Source organism: Leopardus geoffroyi, chromosome A3 (genome assembly GCF_018350155.1).
Source record: "Leopardus geoffroyi isolate Oge1 chromosome A3, O.geoffroyi_Oge1_pat1.0, whole genome shotgun sequence".
NCBI lineage: Eukaryota > Metazoa > Chordata > Mammalia > Carnivora > Felidae > Leopardus > Leopardus geoffroyi.
Genome location: NC_059336.1, coordinates 23,196,358 through 23,219,279, shown reverse-complemented (window position 1 = coordinate 23,219,279; position 22,922 = coordinate 23,196,358). Strand labels below are relative to the sequence as shown.

Below are 22,922 nucleotides of genomic sequence, written 5' to 3'. Positions count from 1 at the left end.
CTCTCTCCACCTGCCACATTTTCTGCTTCTGTTAGGTAGTTCCTCTCATTCATAATCACACCGTCAGTCTCCCGCCTTGGATGTGTTCGCCCTCTCCAGAGACTTTGGGCAACCTGACTGAATAAAAGCCCTCCGACTGCTAGGAAGTTTTTGTGAGTTGGGGACCTGCAGAGAGAGGCCTGTAATTTGCTTTCTAATCATAGTTCTCTGGACTTATACTTGCCTCTCTCCCAGTGGCGGACAGGGTCTCAGTCTGCATCACGTGGCTTGTGGACCCACGGAGAACGGCCCAGTGGATAGGGTCAGGTCTGGGGGCAGGGGCATTGTACTCCACCCCTACCTGAGGGACAGTGTGGGAGGGGAGAGGGCACAGCCAGCCAGACTGGGATTCTCCCGGCTCACCAGTTTCCTAGCAACAACACAGAGGCAGACAATTGTATAGAAAGATGGAGACAGAGAGGCTTCTAAGTGGGTTCCAGTATGCTTGATTTTCCTGACCTTCAAAACTGTCAGAGCAAAATATTTCTAAGTTTGGGTGATTTTACTGGTTTTCTAAGTTCAAGCCAGACTTAGAATTTACATGCTCATGAGCCATCTTTCTGTTATCCTTTTTTCTTTAACTTTTTTTATTATGGAAAATGTCAAACATGCAGAAAAGTTTGGAGAATAGTATAATGAACCTCCACGAACCCACTGCTCAGTTTTGACAATTACAGTCATAACCCAACTATCCACAAACGTGGAAGCTGAAACTTTTCGTCATTCACGGCACTAGCTCAGTGCATCATACATAGTAGTTGCTCAGTAAATAAATAGATGTTCTGGCTGATTACAAATCCTTTTCCCTCTCTGGGTCTCAGATTCCTCTTCTCCATGGTTAAGGGGTAAAGGGGTCGGACCAGGTGATTTATTCCTAAGAGATGCAGTGTGGTGCAGGGGTCAGGGTATACATTTTGGTGTCAGACACACTTGTGCAAATCCTTATGCTGCCATTCCTTAGCTAGGTGTCTTTAGGCAAGTTACATCTCAGTTTCCCCATCTGTAAAATGGGTATACTAGGTCCTGCTTCTCAGGGGTGGTTTTGATCACTGGATGAAGATAAAATAGCTGTTTTGTTGCTGGTACTTTTTTGATTGCTATTTTTTATATTCTGGTGGGAAGATTCCATGTACACACTTCAAAAGTACCAAAGTAAGTTGGAATTGACTAGAATTCAAGGCCTAGGATGCAGCTTCTTCTTCTTTTTTTTTTTTTTGTCCCAGTCAGCAGATAGTCAGAAGCTTTAGAAAAGGACAGTGCAGCCAAAGCCAGTGCCCCAAATGTGGAGCTGGAGCAGGCCTAGAGTGGGCACCATGCAGCCTGATTCCATCAGCCACACAGGGGGTGCCAAAACCCCTGTGAGAGGAGCCTGCCAGCTGCCACCATCCTCAATGAAACGGGCCTGAGCTGAGAGCCCAGAGGTGGAGAGAGTGCGTGACAGGATGTCTTGTTGCTAGGAGACCTGAGGAGGCAGCAAGGACCCACTGCCAGAGCTGGGAGGGAGCGAAGGGCTGGTGTGGAGATGCAGGACATGTGGCTCTAGATAGGCTTTTGTGGGGTCCTGGGCAGGGGATGGTGGTGCAGCAACTATGGGCTCGGCTGGAAGGAAGGGCTCTGTAGAATATGGCTCCTTAGAATTCAGACTCAGGATATCCTGTTTAATTCTTCCATTTTACTCCTTCTATGTGGAAGCCAGACCTGTGTCTGAATCCTAACTCACCATGTGACCTTTGGTAAGTGTTGCGCTGCTACGCTTGCTGGGCCTCAGTTTCCTCATCTGTGTAATGGGTGTAGTAACACCCACCTTGTAAGCCATTGTGGGGGCTAAGTGAAATGTGTATAATAAAGTGCTCTGTAAAAAGGAAAACAAAATATAGTGAATGTTCACTACCACTCTTTAAATTTTTGTTTAATTCAAGTATAGTCGACATACAATGTTACATTAATTTCAGGTATACAACATAGTCATTCAACTTCTCTATACCTTATGCTATGCTCACCACAAGTGGAACTAGCATCTGTCACCATAGGCTATTACAGTATCATTGACTGTATCCCCTATGCTGTGCCTTTTATTCCTGTGACTTAATTCATTCCATAACTGGAAATCTATATCTCCCACTGGCCTTCACACATTTTGCACATCTCCCTCCCCTCTGGTGACTATCAGTTTGTTCTCCTGTTTATAGGTGTGATTCTTCTTTTTGTTTGTTTATTCATTTTTTTTTTTAGATTCCACATTTGAGTGAAATCATATGATATTTGTCTTTCTCAGTCTGACTTATTTCACTTAGCATGATGCCCTCTAGATCCATCCATATCGTTACAAACAGCACAATTTCATCCCTTTTAATGGCTGTGTAATATTCCATACATGCCACATCTTTTTTGGTTCATCTGTTGATGGACACTTAGGTTGCTTCCATATCTTGGCTTTTGTAAATCATGCCGCAATAAATGTAGGGATGCATGTATATTTTTGAATTAGTGTTTTCATTTTCAGTGGGTAAATACCCTGCAGTGGAATTACTGCATCATATGGTATTTCCATTTTTAACTTTTTGAAGAAATCTCTATGCTGTTTTCCACAGTGGCTGCAGCAGTGTATGTTCCCATTAACAGATTCACTACCACTCTTATCTTTATTGTAATACTTATTTCCCTATTGTAAAATGAGATGCGCTCTGTCTGTCTGGATGATATTCATGGACAGGGGTTCCTGGAGGAGGAGACTTTCACTTGTGGAGGCCTATGTCAGGACACCGTGGGGGATGGCTGGATGGGGCCCTCAATTAGTGACACTCCAGGGGCCAAATGGGGAGGGCATGGAAATTCAAAGCCAGAGGGAACCCATATGAGTGGTGGCTAAAGCGGTGGGGGCTCTAGCGAGATTCCAGAAAGGGCTGTAAATGGTTCAGACCAGAACTTGTGAGTCAGGTGAGGGTAACGGGCCTTTCTCATTACATTTCTTATATAAATAATATATGTTCTCTCTCTCTCTCTCTCTCTCTCTCTCTCTCTCTCACACACACACACACACACACACGCGCACGCGCGCACACACACACACACACACCAGAAAATAAGCAAGGAAGTAAAACAAAACCCAAATAAGCACAAAAGAAATAATTCTACTGTCATAAAACAACATCTGGGAACATTATTCTTTGTATGTTTCCTTCCAGTCTTTTTTCTATGCACACACATTTTATAGAAATTGGATCATATATTACACACTATTTTGTATCTGCTTGTTAAAATTTTGTATTATGTTATGAATGTTTTGAATGTTATTACATACAATCATATAGATCCATGACCTTGTGTTTTAACAACTGCATGGTATTTCAGGATAAGTATGTATCACTGTTTATATAAGGTAGCCACTCTTTTTGGACATTTCTTTTTTTTTAAATTTTTAATGTTTATTTTTGAGAGAAAGAGACAGAGACAGAGTGTGAGCAGGGGAGGGGCAGAGAGAGAGGAAAACACAGAATCTGAAGCAGTCTCCAGGCTCTGAGCTGTCAGCACAGAGCCTGATGTGGGGCTTGAACTCATGAACTGCAAGATCATGACCTGAGCTGAAGTTGTATGCTTAACCAACTGAGCCACCCAGGTGCCCCTTTGGGCATTTCTATTAATTAGAATTCCTTCATTACTCTGGTATACAAGACAAGACTCTTGTATACATAAAACATACAAAAAATATACATAAAACCAAAAGCCAAAACCAAAAAATATATATAAATATAAATATACATAAAAACATACATAAAACATACGTAAAAATATATATACATATATATATATAAAATGTTTTTATAGCTATATTTTCGTGTATATCCATTGTTCCCACAAGATAAATTTGTAGAAGGGGAATTTCTGGCTTAAAGTTATGTGCATTTTAAAAAATGTTATGTACACTTTTCAGGCTTATCATGCACTTTCCCAAAGTGTCCTCTAGAAACCGGTCGACAGCTGCATTGATACTGTTCAAGTCTGTCTGATTTACTGGGTGCTCATTGCCTTAATACCCCGACTGCAGTGGTGTGGGAGGTGGGAGGCTCATTCAGATGGACTGAGGAAGGGGAGAGGTATCAATTGGCACTCTGAAGGGACTTTTACAGAGAGAGGCACCTTCATGGCCTCTTGGCCTGGTGCAGGCTGTCTGGTGCAGGCTATGTTGGTCAGGGGAGGCTGTGCTGGTCTGGGTTATTGGTCTGGCTCAGCTGCACTGGCTCAGGCTGGGCAGTCTTACCCCTGGTGTGATCCTGGGCTCAGCCTGGTGTGATCAGCGTGGTCACCAATCCAAGACATTCATCTAGAAGCTGGCGCAGCCTCTCTGGCCATGCTGACAGCCGTGTTACATTCACATAGTGGGTAGTGATTCATCAGAGGCGGTGGTGGCAGCAGTAGCTCTGACAGAGTGGAACTGCTCTCACCCATCCTGTCACTTGGCCTCTAAAAATAACTCTTGCCTGTTCTGAGTGACCGCACCAACGAGTGTCTGGAGGTGCAGCCACTTGGCTGTGGCTATGTGAGGGAGGGTACATGTGTGTGTGTGTGTGTGTGTGTGTGTGTGTGTGTGTGTGTGTGTGTGTTGGGGGTGGGGGTGGCATCTGGGAGCCTCTTTAGTGGTTGGCATCTGAGCTGCGAGTTTGGGGTGGGGGAACAAGAGGCAGACGAGGCTCCTCCTTGTCTACCTTCTCCAGGCTAAGGACAATCTGCCTACTCTTTGGGAAGTGGCAGAGACAGCGGTGGGGGCAGGGGTTGTCTCTCAGGACTGTGTGCTCATTCCCTGATGAATGGGGGGAGCAGGAAGGGGACGGAGATTGGAGGCAATATGACGGGGTGGGGGGGAGGCAGGCTCTGGGAGGGATGCATAGCATTTAGCTCATCAACAATTGAATCCTATGAGATCCCATTTCAAATTTCATCATTTTGGTGAAGTTTTTAACATAAGATTCCTTTAAATTAGATGCAAATACAGCTGACTTCTTATCATGGATGATTAGAGACCATCTAGCCAACATTTCTTAATCAAGTATCCATGAATACAGGGGGTAATCAATGCATGGGCTTCATGAGGTCCCTTGATGCCTGAAGTAATAATTGTGTGTGTGTGTGTGTGTGTGTGTGTATGCATGTACTTGCATGTTCATGTGCATAATGTGTGTGTGTTTAGATGTGTATCCATGTGCATTTTTCTGGGGAGAAGCTCTACAATATTCATTGCATTTTCAAAGAAAACCATGACCCATAAAAGATTAAGAACCATGATAGGCTGACCACCACCCGCACCCCCCCCCCCACATTATAGGTGAAGAAATTGAATCTAGAGAGGAAAATGGCTGCCTGAGATTCACTGCCAAGATCAGAATCCAGGTTTGTTGACATCATCTACACCTGGCTGGTTCCCCGAGTTAGGATTCAGCTACCTGCAGTAGGCAGAACCCCAGGTACTGTTTCCCATGCCCTTTTGGCTGCACTGCACTGGATCAACTGAACAGGCTTGAAGCTTTCAGTGGCAGTGGGCAGCTGGGCGCTCACCTCCAGACATTCCTACTCCAGGTAGTCTTGGAGGAGGGGAAGACTCACGGGGCATCTTCTTACTTGCTCCCTTCTAGGGCATCTTGGCTCAAGACGTTAAATCTTCCTCTTATGCCTTGACACAGGCAGGGCTTTTGCCTTCTGAGAGAGGAATTGACACTTTTGGCCTGGAGAAAAGTAACTGGTGCTATGGGGGAGTGGGCCTAGTAATATTATATGACAGGCAGGAGGTCATAGCTCATGGTAGGAAACAGATGCTGTTCCATTGTATATGGGAAGAATTCAACTTTGTGCTATAGGAGTTTAGATGAAGTGGCACATGAGGATTAAAAATGATAATTAACATTCATTGACCACTTACAATGTGCCAAACACGCTTCTAAGAAAAGTACATGTATTAACTTCTTTGATCTTTGTAAAAACCGCATAGGGTTACTATAAGTAAACTGAGGCCAGAGAGATTAAGCACAGCTAGTAAATGTCCAAGATAGGACATGGAGTCACATCTTCTGACTCCAGAGTGTAGAGTCACTTTGGAACCAGCATGGGCCCCTAGCCTCTTTTCTGGCAGATCTGACACCTGAGTGTACATCAGAACCATAAAGGGATGGTCAAAATGCAGGTTGCTGCTCTGAGACCCCAAGTTTCTGACTCAGGGGTGGGGCCTGAGGATTTGCACACTAAGGAATTCTCAGATGATGATGCTATTCCAGAGACCATGCTTTGAGGACCACTGCTCTCTGCTTTCCTGACTACTGAGAGGAAGAGGTGCATAGAGGGAAGGGAAGTGGTCATTGATCTTGCCCCTTAGCCCACCACCAGACCCAGGCCTCTCCTACTCTCCAGTCACCTACTCCTCACCTAGGACAAATTTATCTCCCTAAAGCCCAGCTCTGATCATGTCATGCCTCCACTCAAAGTCTTCTGGATTCTTCTCTGCCATGTGTACCATCACCATCCAGTAGAACTATCTACAGGGGTGGAAATGGTCTACATCTGCACTGTCCAATATGGTAACCACTAACCACATGTGGCTATGAATTTTATATTTTTTCCAATTTAATTAATTTAAATTTAAATAGTCACATGTAGCTAGTTGCTGGACAGTGCAGGAACCCACTTAGTATGTCATTCAAGGCTTTCACTGGTACCACATGCCTTTCCAGCCCCAGCCTCAGCCTTCAACATCCCTAGCTCAGGGCCATTCGAGGCCCGTTTCTTGGGTCTATCCTGTACTCCCCAGCCCCATGCCTTGTTTTATGCTATCTTCTCTGTTTAGACTGCCCTTATGCCCTGCTTTTAATGCTCAGCCCAAATGCTACCTTTGCCTTGAAACCTTTTTTAAAAAATGTTTATTTATTTATGTATTTTTGAGAGAGAGAGAGAGACAGAGACACAGAGAGAGAACGAGCGTGGGAGGGGCAGAGAGAGAGAGAGAGAGAGAGGAGAGAGAGAATCCCAAGCAGGCTCCGCACTATTAGCGCAGATCCCAACATGGGGCTCAGACTTATAAACCTTGAGATCATGACCTGACCTGAGCTGAAATCAAGAGGTGGACACTTAAGGGGCTTCTGGGTGGCTGAGTTGGTTAAACGTCCGACTTCGGCTCAGGTCATGACCTCACTGTTCATGAGTTCTAGCGCCACGTCAGGCTCTGTGCTGACAGCTCAGAGCCTGGAGCCTGCTTCGGATTCTGTGTCTCCCTCTCTCTCTGTCCTTTCCCCACTCATACTGTCTCTCTCTGCCTCTCAAAAAATGAATAAATGCTAAAAAAAAAAAAATCTTAAAAAAAAAAAAAGAGTTGGACACTTAACCAACTGAGCCACTCAGGTGCCCCTGCCTCGAAACCTTTGACACTGCCCATCCCCCAATCTCTTTCTCCTCTTAACTCCAAACACTTCATCCTTTTCCTACAGCCCTTAGTACTTTTTGCCTTCTATCGCATTTGGCTGGTGTAGGTGTTTTCTGTCTCTTTTGAAACCATGAGTTTTCCGAGAGCATGACTGTTTGCTAGTGAGCTCTCATTGCCTAGCTCAGATCCCTCTAGGCACAGAGAGGAGCTCACTAAATCCCACAAACCTTTGCCCTGGTGCACTGGGGAAACAGAGATGGATAACGTGCCCTTCCTGTCCTCCAGCTGCTCATAGGCTCTCACGAGAATCTGATTCATGCCCAGAGAACCATTGAAGCCAATGGTTATTTTGGGCAGAAAGATAAAAGCCACAGAGGGCCGAGTTGGCGAGGGGAGTCCGGCAGGAGCCACCTAAGCAGAAGGCTGTGTTTATACACACAGAAGGCTTCTCTGCCTAGCCTGGACTGGTACAAGGAGATGGGAGCATCCAAACATCATTGCCTGGCTGCCTTATGAAGCTGGGGATTAACCAGTGATGCAGTGTGACTGGTGTAGTTGTCTGATCCCTGCATATGGGTGGATGAGGAGAAGATGGCAAAGACTACAGAGCAGTGCCAACCAGCTTCTCGAAGTACAATGGTGGCTGGGTGGCACCTGGGCCAGGAATATGAGCACAAGAAAATGTCCATTGTGGTCTGAGCAATGGGTGGCAGGTGAAATTCTGCTTGGCCTGGTGTGGTGGTTTAGAGATCTTCAGAAGAATCCCATTTGAAATCAAAAGACGGCTGAAAATTAAGAAGAGAGAGAGAGAGAGAGAGAGAGAATCTTTCTAGCTTCAGAATCTAGTACTTAGAGTATTCTACATCCTGAAAATCTCTAGCATATATTCATCTCTGTGAGAAAAACCTTTTTGTTTTTAGTTTATTTATTTATTTTGAGAGGGAGAGAGAGCACAAGCAAGGGAGGGGCAGAAAGAGAGGGAGAGAACCCCAACTAGGCTCTGCACTGTCAGGGCCTGACGTGGGGCTCAAACTCACTAACTGTGAGATCATGACCTAAGCAAGCTGAAACCATGAGTCCAACACTTAACTGACTGAGCCACCCAGGTGCCCGGACAAAAACCTTTTTTTATTTTTATTTTTTATTTTAATTTTTAAAAATGTTTATTTTTGAGAGAGAGTAAGACAGAGAGACAGAGCGCAAGCAGGGAAGAGGCAGAGAGAGAGGGAGATACAGAATCTGAAGCAGGGCTCCAGGCTCTGAGCTGTCAGCACAAAGCCCGATGTGGGGCTCAAACCCATGGACCGTGAGATCATGACCTGAGCCCAAGTCGGACCCCCGGCCCAGGCGCCCCAGGACAAAAACCTTTTTTAAGAGTAAAACTTTATTGAAGTTATAAATGCAGAAAAGTACACCGATTGTAAGTTTACACATACTTGTGTAACTATAGTCTAGACAAGAACTAAAATATGGCCAGCATCTCCACAGTGAATTTGTGATAAACCAAATGTATGCAGGATTAGTGATGGAAAAACACAGGCTTTGGAGTCAGGCATGCCTGGGATTGAATCCTGCCCCCCGCCCCCTACGCACTAGCAGTGTGACCTTGGTTCAGTGACTTCATTGCTCTGAGCTTCAGTTTCCTCCCCCTGTCAAATCAAGGGGCATATATAACCTCTGCCTTACAGGACAGTAAGAGATTAAAAACTGAAAATGTACCCAAATTGCTAGGCACAGTGCCAGTAGGTAGTGGGGACTCAGCTGCTCTCCATGATGATGATGTTGATTGATGGTGTCACTGCAGCATCTTCTGGCACATGGGACCGCAGACACATTTCCACTTTCCTCCCTTTGCCTCTCTCTGTTCCCAGCCTCTGTACGATACTCTCCAAGGTCTCTTCTGACTGTGAGGAATCTGTGATGCTCTGATGATGCAAACCTCAGCTGACACCTCAGGCACCTGATGGGAGGCTGGGTAGACAGATATCTATATCCAGTGGGACCATAGCCAGATCTTTCATGTTTAGGCCCCTGGAGTGTGGCTTTCAGACTCCTGGTCAAAGGCTGATTTCCCAGAGGTGGTTGGAGTCTGGGGCTCCATTAATGGAGCTGAAGTGGCATTGGGGTCAGCAGAACTCAGCTTCAAGAGTGTCTGTCCTGGCATCCTGGTGAATTCTTACTCCTAGCCTCTGGCTCTGGGAGTGAGGATGGCCCAGCATACACATATTAAGAGCTGGGCCCTCATGGGATGAAGGTTGAAAGTGACCCTGCCACCAGGTTCAATGGCAGTTGCAGGGACCCCTGCAGACAGGCATTAAGACCCTTCACTTTATGAGACCCAGGGCTGGAGGCAGAGTGTGGGAGGGAGCAGCCCAGAAGTTCCTTCCAGCTGGAAGGGGTTGTTGCCAAGAGGAGGCAACCAGGAAGGACTTCCTGGAGGATGCCTGGATGAATGACCATGGGAAAAGGAGGAAGGGTCTCCCCGGTGGAGGAAAGAACGTGTGCAGAAGCAGAGAGGCAGGGCTGGCTGCCATGCCCTGGGAGCCTGGAACCATTCATTTTGACAGCTCCCGAGGATGAGGCTGAAAAGCCAGGTGAGATCAGGCTGTGAACAGTCTGGAGAGTCAGACTGAGGTGTTTGACTTGCTTTATCAGAGAATGGGGGACCACCGAAGTTTCCTCCATTGAGGAAGCAGAGCAGGACAGCTCCTAGAGATTTGCTCGGTGGAGACTAGCATGTGCACATTTGTCCACACCTGCATTGTTTTGGGCCAATGATGGCAGCCAAATGTCCAAGCCACTTGAGTGGGTTATGAGGGCCCCTAGGATGCCCAGACCTGTGCAGAGGCCTGGCTGTGGGTTCAGAAGAGGGAGAGGAGGGGAAAAAGGAGGAGAAGGTAGAGGGGGAAAGGGAGAGGTAAGACTCCCACCTTTGCCAAACTGCAGTCTTGTTGGAGAAGCCAGAAAGCCTCATGGCAACTGAGCTCTGAATTCAGAAGTGGAGACAAGAGATGTGGGGTCTAGCAGACCAGAGGAGGAGCAGGCTGGGTAGAGCACAGGTGGAGGAAGCAGGCAGGGTGAACTTCCTGGAGGGGAGGCAACCTTTGGAGGCTTTGGAGAGACTGAGGGTACGGCAGGGCACGCTCAGCCCTTTGTGGGTATTCTCTCATATCTTCCTAGGAGCTCTAAGAGGTGGTACCAGTATTATCCCCATTCTACAGAGGTGGGAACTAAAGCTCAGGAAGATTAAGGCCTTGCTCAGGGCCACACAGCTCCTGTACAAATTAATAACCTCCCCCATCCCTGCCTCCGGCCCCCTCCCCAAAGGTAGCTATTGCCTTCACACTCTTCAGCAACACCACACTAGGTATAGAAAAATGCTTTGTACTGTGTGACCCCCCCCCCCCACCCCCAAGCAGCTTGGTCATCGTTCCACGCTAGAGTATGTCCTAATGTGGGAGTGTGAGGCTCCCACGGTCTGGGCTGGGAGGTTCCAGAGGAGGGGATCCCTAGGGACTGCAGTGCTTCTGGAGACTTCCTGGAGGAGACTGAAGGGGCATCTGGGAGGGAGAAGTCCCTGCCAGGTGAGTGCTGCTGCCTGTCCACACTGCCTGTTCTCTACACCCAGATGCAGCCACCCCTCAGTGCCTTCCAGAGAGTTCTAAGGACCAGTGAGAACAGCCTTCTCAGGGAGATTGTCCCAGGCCTGTGGGTCACGCTGCTCTGGGAAGTTTGGCTCTGGTAGTTTCCTCCTGAGACCAAGACCAGCCTAGCTCTCAACTGCCTGGGGCTGCAGCTCAGCCTACCCAGGCCCTCCAGCTCTCTGGGACCAAAGCCAGATGCCCTGCAGCATTCTTGCCCTGGAATACCCTCCTAGCCAGGACCTTGCCCTTAACCTCTCTCAGTTTAGGCATCCCCTTCTCCAGGAAGCCTTTTCTGAGCCCCACAGGCTGGGTTAGGACTTCAGATTATCTATACCCTTGCTGACTAAAGGAAATGTAATGTGAGCCACATGGGATTTACAATTTCCTAGTGGCCACATGGAAAAAAAACAAAAACAAAAAGAAACCAACGAAATATTCAAATAATATATTTCATTAACTCAATACATCTAAGATATCATCACTTCAATACAGAAATTATGAGATATATTACACTCTTTTTAAATTAAATTTTCGATGTCCAGTACGTACTTTACAACACATCTCAATTTGGTATCAGTCACATTTCAAGTACTCAAGAGCCACATGTGGCTAGTGGCTACCATAGTGGCCAGCACAGTTGTAGAGGCGGGGAAAGGGCATAAGGAGTGACACTCAGGGTTTGGCATCAGACAGACGTGGCTCTGCCATTTATTAGCTGGGTGAGCTTTGGAAAGTCATTAACCCCTTTGGGCCTCACTTTAGCTGTGAAAGGAGTTAATAGTTTCGATGTTGAAGAATTACTGGGAGCATTAAATAAATGAATGTATGTCTGGTGTCAGGGACAGAGTAAGTGCTCAGAAAATGGTGGGGATTCATCTTACAGTACCCTCTGATGTACGGGCTTATGTGCTATGCTCTGCCACTGGACTGACTGTAAAGCCAAGGACAGAGCCTACCCAATTCCTCTAGCCTGCCCTGAGCCCAAGGCCCGGCTCATTATGAACAGCACTGCTTGCTGAGTGAAAGATTAAATCCTTGGGCGAGGAGTCCTCACCACCCACCCTGCCCACCCAGGAACCAAGGGGCCCCCGGTGGCTGGGAATCACAAGACCATGGACTGCCTGGGGTGACCTTGGCAGAGGGCACTGAAGATAAAAGAGGGAGTGGGAGGGGCCCCGCTTGAAGGGTTTTGTTTCTTCTCTGCCCCACCAGTGGCCTTGGGGGGCTGTGGCTGACCCGTGTGCTTTGCCTTCTCAGCCAATGGAGCCAGTCACTTCTATCCTTCTCCTGGATTTCCTGTATCCTGGCACTTTTACATCAAGTTCCCTTGAGTTAAAATTTAAGAGAAAAGAATTTCTTCTGCCTTCTAGGCAGACCAGAGAGGGGTTGAGTGGTCCTCCTTTCTCTTCTGCCAGCATTTGCTGATCTCCCGTCACAGCAACCCAGTAACAGAGATAGGACAGGAATAATTTCTCCCATTTTACAGATGAGAAAACAAGCTCAGAGAGGTCAAATAATCTCCCCAAGTGGTAGACAGTGGTAGAATCAGGGCTGGAAGCAGAATTCAGAGCTATGGGAACTGAAAAGACCCTCTTCACTGAGTGGATTCCTCTTTATCCACTTAGGCTCCTAGCATTTCTCTATGGGTGCTTTCATGAGATGTAGTCATGTTGGGTCCTGTTCCTGTGCCTCAGTTTCCCTGCCTAGGGAATGAAGGCAGCAAAGTAACTGAAGTATTAATTTCAACTGATGCCTGTAAAGGGCCATGTGTTCTTCAGAATACCCCCAGCCCACCCCCCAGCCAGATTTCTCTGGAAAATGCTATTATGGGTAAAGTGAAAAGTGGTCTAGAGAGCTAGTATGACTGAGCAACTATAACCTTGGACAGGTCGCTCACCACTCTGGGCCTCAGCCTGCCTATTTATAAAATGGGGATGATATTATCTCACAAGATGTTGTGAAGATTGTACACAAAAGTACTTTGCAAACTGGAATGTCCTAATAGAAATGTTAGTCAACAATAATAATAGAAGTAGAAATAATGATAATAATGAAGATGCGCACCTTTCTGTGTGGTCCCACTGACCTGGAAGGAATTGGGCCTTTTGGGTATAAATCCAGAATGATGTCTGGGAATGGCCTGTCTTGGCCTTTGGAATGTAGCTTGGATTCTTCTGGGAAAGTGAGAAGCTCCCATCTAGCTGAGGAGGGTGGGAAAGTGGCTCTGACCCAGGGGGGAGGGGATGGGGAGGAAGGGAGGGGAGGAGGGGGGTCCCCGAGAAGGAGAGTGAACTAGGAGGCTCTGCGCTCTGTCCTGCCCACAGGGGCCCAGGGTTGGGAAGGTCAGTGAACAGAAGAGGCTCAGAGTCAATCCAGAATGAAAGTACTAGCCTGTAGGAGCCAAGGATCTTTAGCAGATGTGCCTAAAAAACAGTAAGTTCATCTGGTGTAATTCCTAAGTTTTACTGATCCTTTCACTCATTCATTTGAATAAATGCATAGTGAACTGAACTGAAACAAAGCATCCCCAGTGGCAAAGTAACTTGCTCAAGGCCATGCCCCTGAAGCCCAGGGGAGTTCCTGGGAGGAATTTGGGAAGCTGGGGGAATGAAAAGTCCAAAGGCAAAAGAGGACATCTGAAAGGAAGTCTGCTCAGTGGGGCTCCGGTCCTTCTGTGAATTGGCCCTGGCCTGATTTGTTCATCTTCCGGTGCCTGCCTAGAGCAGGGGCACGTTCTCTAGGACTGGGAGGAACTGGCTTCCTTCTGTCTGCTCTCTGCCCACTCCTAAGCCTAGTGGGCAGCAGGGAGAGTGAAGGGACAGGAAGCTGTGTCTTGGGAATATCTAGTGAAGGAGTTTGTCATGTTTAAAGTTTGTTTTTGGTTTTTTTTTTTTAACATTTATTTTTGAGAGACAGAGACAGAGTGTGAGCGGGGGAGGGGCAGAGCAAGAGGGAGACAGAAAATCTGAAGCAGGCTCCAGGCTCTGAGCTGTCAGCACAGAGCCTGATGTGGGGCTCGAACTCATGAACTGCGAGATCATGACCTAAGCTGAAGTCGGACACTTAACCGACTGAGCCACCCAGGCGCCCCAGGAGTTTGTCATGTTTAAGTTGGAGAAGAAAAGACTTGGTGTGGGGGTAGAAAAAAAGGGACACAATTGCTATCTTGAGTTCTCTGAAAGGTGCTGGGCAGAAGGCATGGCTTCATTCTGTGGAGGCCCTAGGGGTGATTAGGACCTAGGGTGGAAGGTCACCATGTTGGAGCAGCCACTTCTGGTGGGAGAAGTGGAAGGAGGAAGTTGCTTGTCCCTGGGTGTGCAAGTAGAGGCTGATGCTGGTGAGTTGACACTGGAGGACACAATCCACTGGTGAAGCTGACACTGAGGGAACTGCAGCTTAGGGGGACAGATGGCTTGGCTGCATGTCTGGGCTGCCTCCCAGCTTTGGGCCTCTGTAGTTTCCAGTGTGATGGAGTCTGGGATGACTAGAATACTGGCTGGCACACACTAGGCACTCAGGAATTATTTGAAGAATGAAAAAATAGATATGTATGCCTGGGGGGCGGTTAGAGAGTAGGGGTCATGTGGGCTGCAAATGTGGACCATGGGCAGAAGTCTTTGGAGATCATGTTGGGAATTACCCACCATCTTCCCTGGGGCTTTCGCCCGTGAGATGGGACCTTAGAGATGAGTACTTCCAACTTTCTTTGATTGTTTGCAAACCGGGGCCCAGAGTGGGAGAACAACTTGCCCAAAACTACTGGTCAAGACAGTGGCAGAGTGACCTCCCTCTGCCATTTGAGGTCCTGGCCTATGGGCCAAAGGAGTTGGGCGGTGTGGTAGTTGGGACCAGCTTTTTGAGTTAGTGCTGCTGGAGAGGAGGAACAGGGTTTCACTTGGTTTTGAGTTATCTCAGTGCCACAGACCCCTTGGCCACCCCCACCACTTTCCTGGAGCCTCACATTTTTACACGGGCCCAGCCCCCAGTTATATATAGGGTCACTGCCACCAAACCACATATGGGCAAATGCACACATACACACACTCAGAGACACACAGGATCCCAGGAGACTGCACATACCTCCTCCCAGATGGGGGAGGAGCCCTGTGTCCCACGGAGGTTGTGCTGCTGGGGAGGTGAGGGTATCCGGCTCTGCTTGGTGGGCTGGGAGGCCCACTGAGGCTGAGTCACCCCTTCTGAGTCAGGGATCCTCCCTCCTTCTCCCCTCCCCCTCCTTCTGTCCCTGCTAGGCTCCCAAGAGGGGTTGGCCCAGAGAGGAGGGCCCAGGCTGGCGGGGGGAGGGGGGGGGCGGGGACGCAAGAGTTGGCTCCGTGGCTCCACCGCGGTCCCGCAGTGGTCTGGGAACTGCCGGTGGCAGCGCCAGAGAGGAGGTGGCCTGGGAGCCTGAGAGAGAGACAGAAGGCAGAAGGAGAAGGAGGCTGGCAGAGAGGAGGCGGAGGCAGGGGCAGGGCCGCCGGAGGGAGCAGGCAGGCGCGCGCGGCGGCCGCCCCTGGACTGGGCGCGGAGGCCGGGCGGGGGCGGGGGCTGGCCGCGCGTCGGGCGCCAGGCCCGGGGCTGTGGGCACAGTGCCCAGCCCCCGGCGCACGCCGAGCCGCCGCCGCCGCCGCCGCTGCTGCAGTCGGCATCCATCAGCGGGCGGGGGTGTCGCGGAACAGGCTGCTCCGCAGAGCCCGCCGTGGCCCCGCGCGCCCGCCCCGCCCCGCGGCCTGCCGGCCCCGCAGGAGCCGACGGGGCGCCCCCCGCCCAGCCTGCTCAAGATGGGGACCCCTGGGCTCAGGTAGGCATGAGGGGGGATTAGGTGGCACGGCAGGCTGGGGACTCAGTGCATGTAGGCCCAGCCTGCAGCCCTAGGGAGGACTGGGGGCGAGACGGGGAGGAACTGAGTTTGCAGGCTGTTGGCCCCCTGGCCAGTGTGGGGGAGGTTCTTGCTGTTCCTCCCTACCTCCGGGTCTGCAGCCTCCCGAAGGCCTGGAGAGAGAGGTGGGCAGGCTGTGGGTTGGTGGTTACTGTTGGGATGCAGCGCTGGTGGGTGCTAGGCTCCCTAGCTGGGCCACTCTGTTCTCGGAGACCATTCTTGCTGCCTCTGTGGAGGCCCGGGGCTACTGGGTCTCTTCCTCCAAGCTTCAGATGCTGCAGGCCAGTCTCTTGGTTGGAGGCCGAGGTACTGGGCAGCTGCTGCCCTCTTCCTCACCGTCTGGTTATAGACCTTTCTCCACTCTGGGCTCACTTCCCACCCCATCTCCCCTCCAAGTCTCCCAAAACTGGGCAGATGGATCTTAGTCCTGGACCTCTGTGGTTCTGGCTTGGTATTGTTCTGGCCAGAGTCTGCCCCCACCAATTAGAGGGAGAGGACTTGTGGGTCCCAGTTGTGTCTTGCACCTTTGTGCTTAGGAATGTCCAAGGGCCTAAGAAACCGGGGTCTTGGGGACAGGTATGAGGTGGGGGTGGAGGGGGGGGAGGATGAGTGACTACAGCTGCCAGGGTACTTACCAGGTGCTGAGGCCACTGCTTGGCAGAGCTATGGCCCCAGGATGGTCCTTGGGGACCTTGAGGGGCTGGACAAGGACTAGGAAGGAGTTCTGAAGATACTGGTCTCCTTGTCAGCTGTGGGCCTTGGTCCTTGCTCCCTGCCCCCAGCTCTGAGATGGCATTGGTGGGGGAGAGGCACTACCACGTGTTCCCGCCTTCACTTCTGGATCTGCATATCATCTCCACTGCAAAGGTGGGAGTGTAAGAGGACTGGATTTAGGGCCTCTCTGGGGCTGTGTGGGGTCTGGCGGCTCCAATTCTCCCCCACCTCCCAGCATTAGGAGTTTTCCAGAATCAAGGGCCAGGTTGAGAGTTGGGGACAGGAACCGTGCCCACAGAAGCTCCTGGAAGACAGTGCTGCCTGACCTGGGCAAGGGTGAGGAGAATAGAGGCGGCTATGTGCCCGCCTGCCCACCCATTCCTCCAGATGGAGCCTGCGGCAGAGGCAGCCTGTGCCAGCCTCCTCTCTGAGCCACCGTGGCCCGGGGAGGCGCTGCCAGCTCCGTGCAGCGATGAAGCTGGCTTCTGCTGGCCAGCCTGAGGTCATGCCTGCCCGGCAACCCAACGTACAGCCTTTGTGGTGTACAGAACATGGTCCCTTGGGGGGCACCTCAAGGCGGTCCTGGAAATCAGTGCAGGGGGCGTTGTTCCTATTAAAACCCTTCCTGGGCCACACAGCAGTTCCCTGGGCTCAGCTCTGTGAGCTTCATGGAGCTTTCATAGAACCTGCATGAGAATGATGCTTGTCCATGTAGTCCTCACTTAGTAAATACTGAAAGCTTGAATGAGGCCTAGAGACGAAGAATGACTTGTCCAAGGTCATGTAGCAGCTGAGTGGGAGGGATAGCACTAATGTATCCAGGTCTTCTAGCTCTTGGTTTGAGGTTCTTGCAGCCCAATCTGCTTCCCTTTTGCCATGGCTGTTCCATACACAGGGCTCTGGCAGGGGCTGGACATTATAACCTGGAGCCTGAGGCTACCCCTTAGGAGGGGTCTTGCATTGGCCTCCCAGCCAGTGTCCCCAGAAGGTGAAGAGGAAAGGTCAGGCTGCCTCACAGATAATGGGTCAGGGCTGAGGCAACGGGCAGCTGGTAGCCCTTGACCTTCCTGGTTATAAATGGAGACAAGAGGATGTTGGATGCCCAGGGATGTTCTAGGCCTGAGCCTCCAGAGGCAGTAGATAGGTCTCCTGACTGGACTGGCTGAGGTGGGAAATACCTCTGTGTTAGCTCCAACATGGATTTCTCTGTGGGCCTCTCTGGGCTTCTGTGTCCCCATTTATTAAAAGGTGGTAATAATCTCTATCTGTAGTAGTAACAGTGATTATACAATCAGGGTGACGGCATTTATTTTTATTTTTATTTTTAAAATTTATTTATTTATTTTGTGTGTGTGTGTGAGAGAGAGAGAGAGGAAGAGAGAATCTCAAGCAGGCTCTGCACTGTCAGCACAGAGCCCGATGCGGAGCTCGAAACCCACGAACCATGAGATCATGACCTGAGCCGAAGTTGGACGCTTAACTGACTGAGCCACCCAGGCACCCCAGGGTGATGGGATTTATTGAGCACCTACTGTGTGCCAGTGCTTTGCATATCTCACAGCAATCCTGTCAGGTATTATCCACTTTTTACAAATGAGAAACTGAGGCTCAGAGAGGTTGTGTCACCTGCCTGAGGCTACACAGCTGGAAAGTGTGGGACTGTGTGTGTCCAGAGCCCCTCTCTCTTACCATGACATTATACCTGGGGCAGTGTCTGGGAGTACCAGGTTGGTGTCTAGCAGAGCCAGACGACTGATTTGCCAGGGCCAGTCCAGGTAGAGAGGTCTGTGTTGGGTGAGGCAAAGGTGGTTCTGTGGCCCAAGTGCTCCAGAGGGGTAGAGGTAGAGGCAGAGAGGCACTAGCTAGTAGCCCTGAGAGAGGGCTCACCTCGGCCTTTTGCTTCCTGGCCAGGATCCCCTAGAAGTGGGGCTGCTCGCTGCCCCCACTGGCTGTCAGGGAAGTCTAGTTAGCCCCCACACTCATCCACCCCCACCCCCACCTCATTCGATAGGACCCTAAAGACCTGAAAACACAGGATGAGAATGCAGGGGGATCAGCTGGGACTGTGACGAAGAGGCCCTATAGGGAGAGGACGTGCATCTGGGTGGATGAGTAAGGTGGGAGAAGGCTGGCACTGCTTCCTTTGTGGGTAGGAGGCTTGTGGATAAGAATAGTAACAGCCGGCATTTATTGAGCACCTATTACATGCAGGCATTGTTTTAAGGGCTTACGTGTACAACTCAAATAATCTTCACAAACCCCTGTGAGGTAGGATTCTTCTCATTTCACAGATGGAGGGAGCTGAGGCTTGCAGGCGGGGGAAAGACAGTTGCTCAGGGTCCCATGGCTAGCTCATAGGGGATCCCTGATCTAAATCCAGGTGGTGTGGACCAGAGCCGTGCTCCTCATGGCATGTCATCAGCCTGCAGTTTCTTCTCAGAGGTCATATTCAGTTTTGTTCAATTTGAAGAATATTCTCGAGTACCTCCTGCAGGCCCCGTGTCGCCTCTGAGGAGCTCACAGTCTAACCAGAGAGGCACAGACGGGACACAGGGAAGGTAAAGGGCAGTGTGTTCCATATGCTGAGCATGGATTCCTATTTTGGTGATCAGGAGCTTTTGTGCTGGGCATGAAAGGTCAAGTGGAATTTCAGTAGCTGTGAGGGAAGGGCACCCTCAGGTCAGAGGGGAAGGAAGTAGGGACGCCTTTGATGAAGAGTGGGTGGTCTGCTATGCATGGGGCAGCTGGCACAGGGGGCTGGGGGCACTGGGAGGTGACAAAGTCAGCTCGGGTTTGGGTGTTCGCCAAGGCTCTGGAATCCACCAGACCTGAGCTCTCGTCACACAGCTCCACTGTGTACCACCCACGTACTCTCGGGCACATCACTTAGCTGGCCTGAGCCTCAGTTTCCTCATCTGTAAAATATGGATAAACACACCTACCGTGTAGAGCCCACGTGTGGTTGCTGTTATATAAAGGACCTAGCTTGCACATCCCAGGGACTCAGTAAACATTACTTCTCTCTCCCTTCAGTCCCTCTTGAACATCAGGCTAAGGTGTTTCCACTTGACAGGAGCCTGGAGGCTCTTTGGTCTGCATGGGGCATGCGTGCACTGAGGCATGACAGAACTGTTTGGGAAGGTCCCTTTGTCGACTGTAAGAACCACAGGAGGGGGCGGACTGCAGCCTTGCCTGAGAAGCATCAGCCCTGTGGACTTGGAGGGCTGGGGGAGGGAGGACGTCTACCACGTGGTGGGTGGCTTAGCTGGTTGGGGTGGGGAAGACCACAGGGGCCATTAATTCGGTTTGAGGCCTTGTGAGTTTAGGATGAAGAACTGTCTCCCTTCAGTCATTCTGAAGGTTGCATGGCATCTTTGTGCATCTGGGGTTTTTTTTTTCCCCCTTTTGAATAATTTCCTTTGGATGAATCCCCATCAGAGCTTCCTGTATAATAGCAGCAAATTGGGACTAAGTGCCCAACAATAGGAAGATGATTGAGAACGTTTTGGAACATCCAGTGGATAAAGTAATATACAGCCATGAACAGCCACAGAAATACTTATTTTTGCAGTGTAGGGAGCTGTGTACTTGCAAAGCTCCTTTGCATCCTTTATTCATTTCATGTTCCCTGTGACAGAGGTGGGACAGGGGTTAGATTCCTCTGGGGCCCTGAAGAGATGCAGGTTGGGTTCTCATCCCCTTAGGGGCAGGGCTCATGATTTATTCATTGCTCTCTCCTCAGCTTGTAGCTCAGTGGTTTGCAAATGCTTGTCTGGTTGAAAGAATTGATTGAAAGAACAAAGCAGAGGGGAATTGACTTGTCCAAGGCCATCCAAGCTATAAGACCCAGGACCTGGTCTCCTCATCCTTACCTGCCACATTCTTACCACTGAGTAGCTGTGCAGAGGAGTAGGATGGAGGGGTTCCCAGCCAAGAACTTGGGATGCACACAGACCAGGGCTTAAGTCTACTTTCTGTCCTTATGAGCTGCCACGCTTTGGCAAATTGATCTTTTAAGCTTCGCTTTCCCTATGTGTAATGTAGACAGTCCAAGTACCTGCTTTTAGGGTAGTTGTCAAGATTAAGTGATTTAAGGCATGTAAATCTCTTAGCTTGGTAACCAGCACATAGTAAAGTACCCATGAATATGAACTGTGATGATAATGATACAATAATGTGGAAATATATCTGATACAATTAATGTTCAATGGAAAAAAAAACCCATAAACTTATAAGCACTCAGATTATATTGGTGTAAAATTAGATATGACCATGGTTAACATTGGAAGAGAACAGGCAGAAAGGGAGCTACAGCAGGTGCGATAGGAGGTCAATAAGACTGATCAGAACAATTCTTTTATTTATTTATTTATTTATTTATTTATTTATTTATTTATTTATTTAATATGTGAAATTTATTGTCAAATTGGTTTCCATACAACACCCAGTGCTCATCCCAAAAGATGCCCTTTACAATGACCATCACCTACCCTCCACTCCCTCCCACCCCCCATCAACCCTCAGTTTGCTCTCAGTAGAACAACTCTTTTAAAAAAGACTTGATTTCTGGAGCGCCTGGGTGACTCGGTTAAGCATCTGACTTCAGCTCAGGTCATGATCTCAATGTCCATGAGTTCGATCCCCGTATCAGGCTCTGTGCTGGCAACTAACTCAAAGCCTGGAGCCTGCTTCAGATTCTGTGTCTCCCTCTCTCTCTGCCCCTCCCCTGCTTGCACTCTGTCTCTCTTACTCTCAAAAATGAATAAATGTTAAAAAAATTAAAAATACTTTATTTCTTCTTTAGTTTTAATTTAAAAAGACATATATGAAAATCTTAATAATTCGGATGTGTATTCTCCCCTTGTCTCCCTAACCAAAATCCTCTCCAGAAGTAGCCAATGATAATAATATGTTTGTTGTGGGTCCTGCCAAGGTATTTTCTTTTTTTTTTTTTTTTAAGTTTATTTATTTAGTTTGAGAGAGAGAGCGCGCACATAAGCAGGGGAAGGACAGAGAGAGAAAAGGAGAGAGAGAGAATCAGGCTCTGTGCTGTCAGCGTGGAACCCAACATGGAGCTTGATCCCACCAACCGTGAGATCATGACCTGTGCCGAAATCAAGAGTCAGACACTTAACCACCCAGGCGCCCCCTGCCAGGGTATTTTCTATGCCTACATAAGCATACAAACCAGAATGGGACCATAAATTATATCATTGTTTTACAATTTGCATTTTTTTCATTTACATTTTGACATCTTTTTATGTCGGTATAAAATCCATCGCAAAATTTTTCACAAGTACGTAACACTTTTGTAACTCATTTAAAGACATTTTTTTTTACATTTATTCATTTTTGAGAGACAGAGCACAAGTGGGGGAGGGGCAGAGAGAGGGAGACACAGCATCCGAAGCAGACTCCAGGCTCCGAGCTGTCAGCACAGAGCTCGACACGGGGCTTGAACCCATGAGCTGTGATATCATGACCTGAGCCGAAGTCGGATGCCTAACCGACTAAGCCACCCAGGTGCTCCTGTAACTCATTTTTAAAAAATGGGTGTATCCTAGTTACTTTGGCCAGTGCCCTGTTGATGGACATTTAAAGTTATTCCCAATTTTACTCTATTCTAAATAATGCTGACAATGAACTCTAAGAGTGTTTGAACAATTAAAGAAAATGAAGTGAAAGAAGGAGTCGGAAACTGTGAGGCCCTGAGGGCTGCCTGGGGAAGTCTACAGGTCTGCCCCCACCCCACCACCCCTGCTTCTCAGCAGAGCCTGGGGGACAAGGATACTGAGGACTGGCCTGCTCAAAGGGTGGGGATATCCCAGGGAAACCCCCTTCTGTCACTGACCCACTATGAAGCTCACTTGTAGAACTTCCAAATTCTCTTTGGATGCTACAAGCTGCTGCCTGGGTCATGCTGCCACTCACACCTTGAGTGTCCTTGGACAAGTTCTTTGCCTTCTTTGGACCTCACTTTGCCCATCGATGTGATAGTGACAACCTTACTGATGAGAGCCACTGTTGCCACTTACTGAGTGCTGTGTGACAACATGGTGCCAGGGCGAGCTTCATATGCATTCTCTCATTTCTTTCACACTAAATGCCTTTGAGGCGTCGGGAGTGTTATTCTCATTTTGCATGCTCAAACTGGCTCTCAGTGAGGTTAAGTAACTTGCCCAAGGTCCTCAAGCCAGGATTCAAACTCTGGTCCAAAGCCTGCTCATAACTGCTGTTCCATGTTCCC

General features: G+C 49.1%; 1 protein-coding gene across 16 annotated transcripts in view; it reads left to right on the top strand.

Annotated features, from left to right (window-relative positions):
• The window catches only part of EPB41L1 (erythrocyte membrane protein band 4.1 like 1), a 127,602-nt gene that overhangs the window by 39,846 nt on the left and 64,834 nt on the right, over nt 1-22,922 (top strand). For 6 of the 16 annotated variants that reach the window (XM_045444760.1, XM_045444758.1, XM_045444752.1 and 3 more), the window contains exon 1: nt 15,402-15,883. The exons of 2 other annotated variants lie outside the window; for them this stretch is intronic. The gene's annotated coding sequence lies outside the window, so the exon portion shown is untranslated. Of the gene's footprint in view, nt 1-15,392; nt 15,884-16,743; nt 16,829-22,922 lie in introns of those variants that run through there. 8 more of the 16 variants (XM_045444753.1, XM_045444747.1, XM_045444759.1 and 5 more) reach the window with 6 other exon arrangements.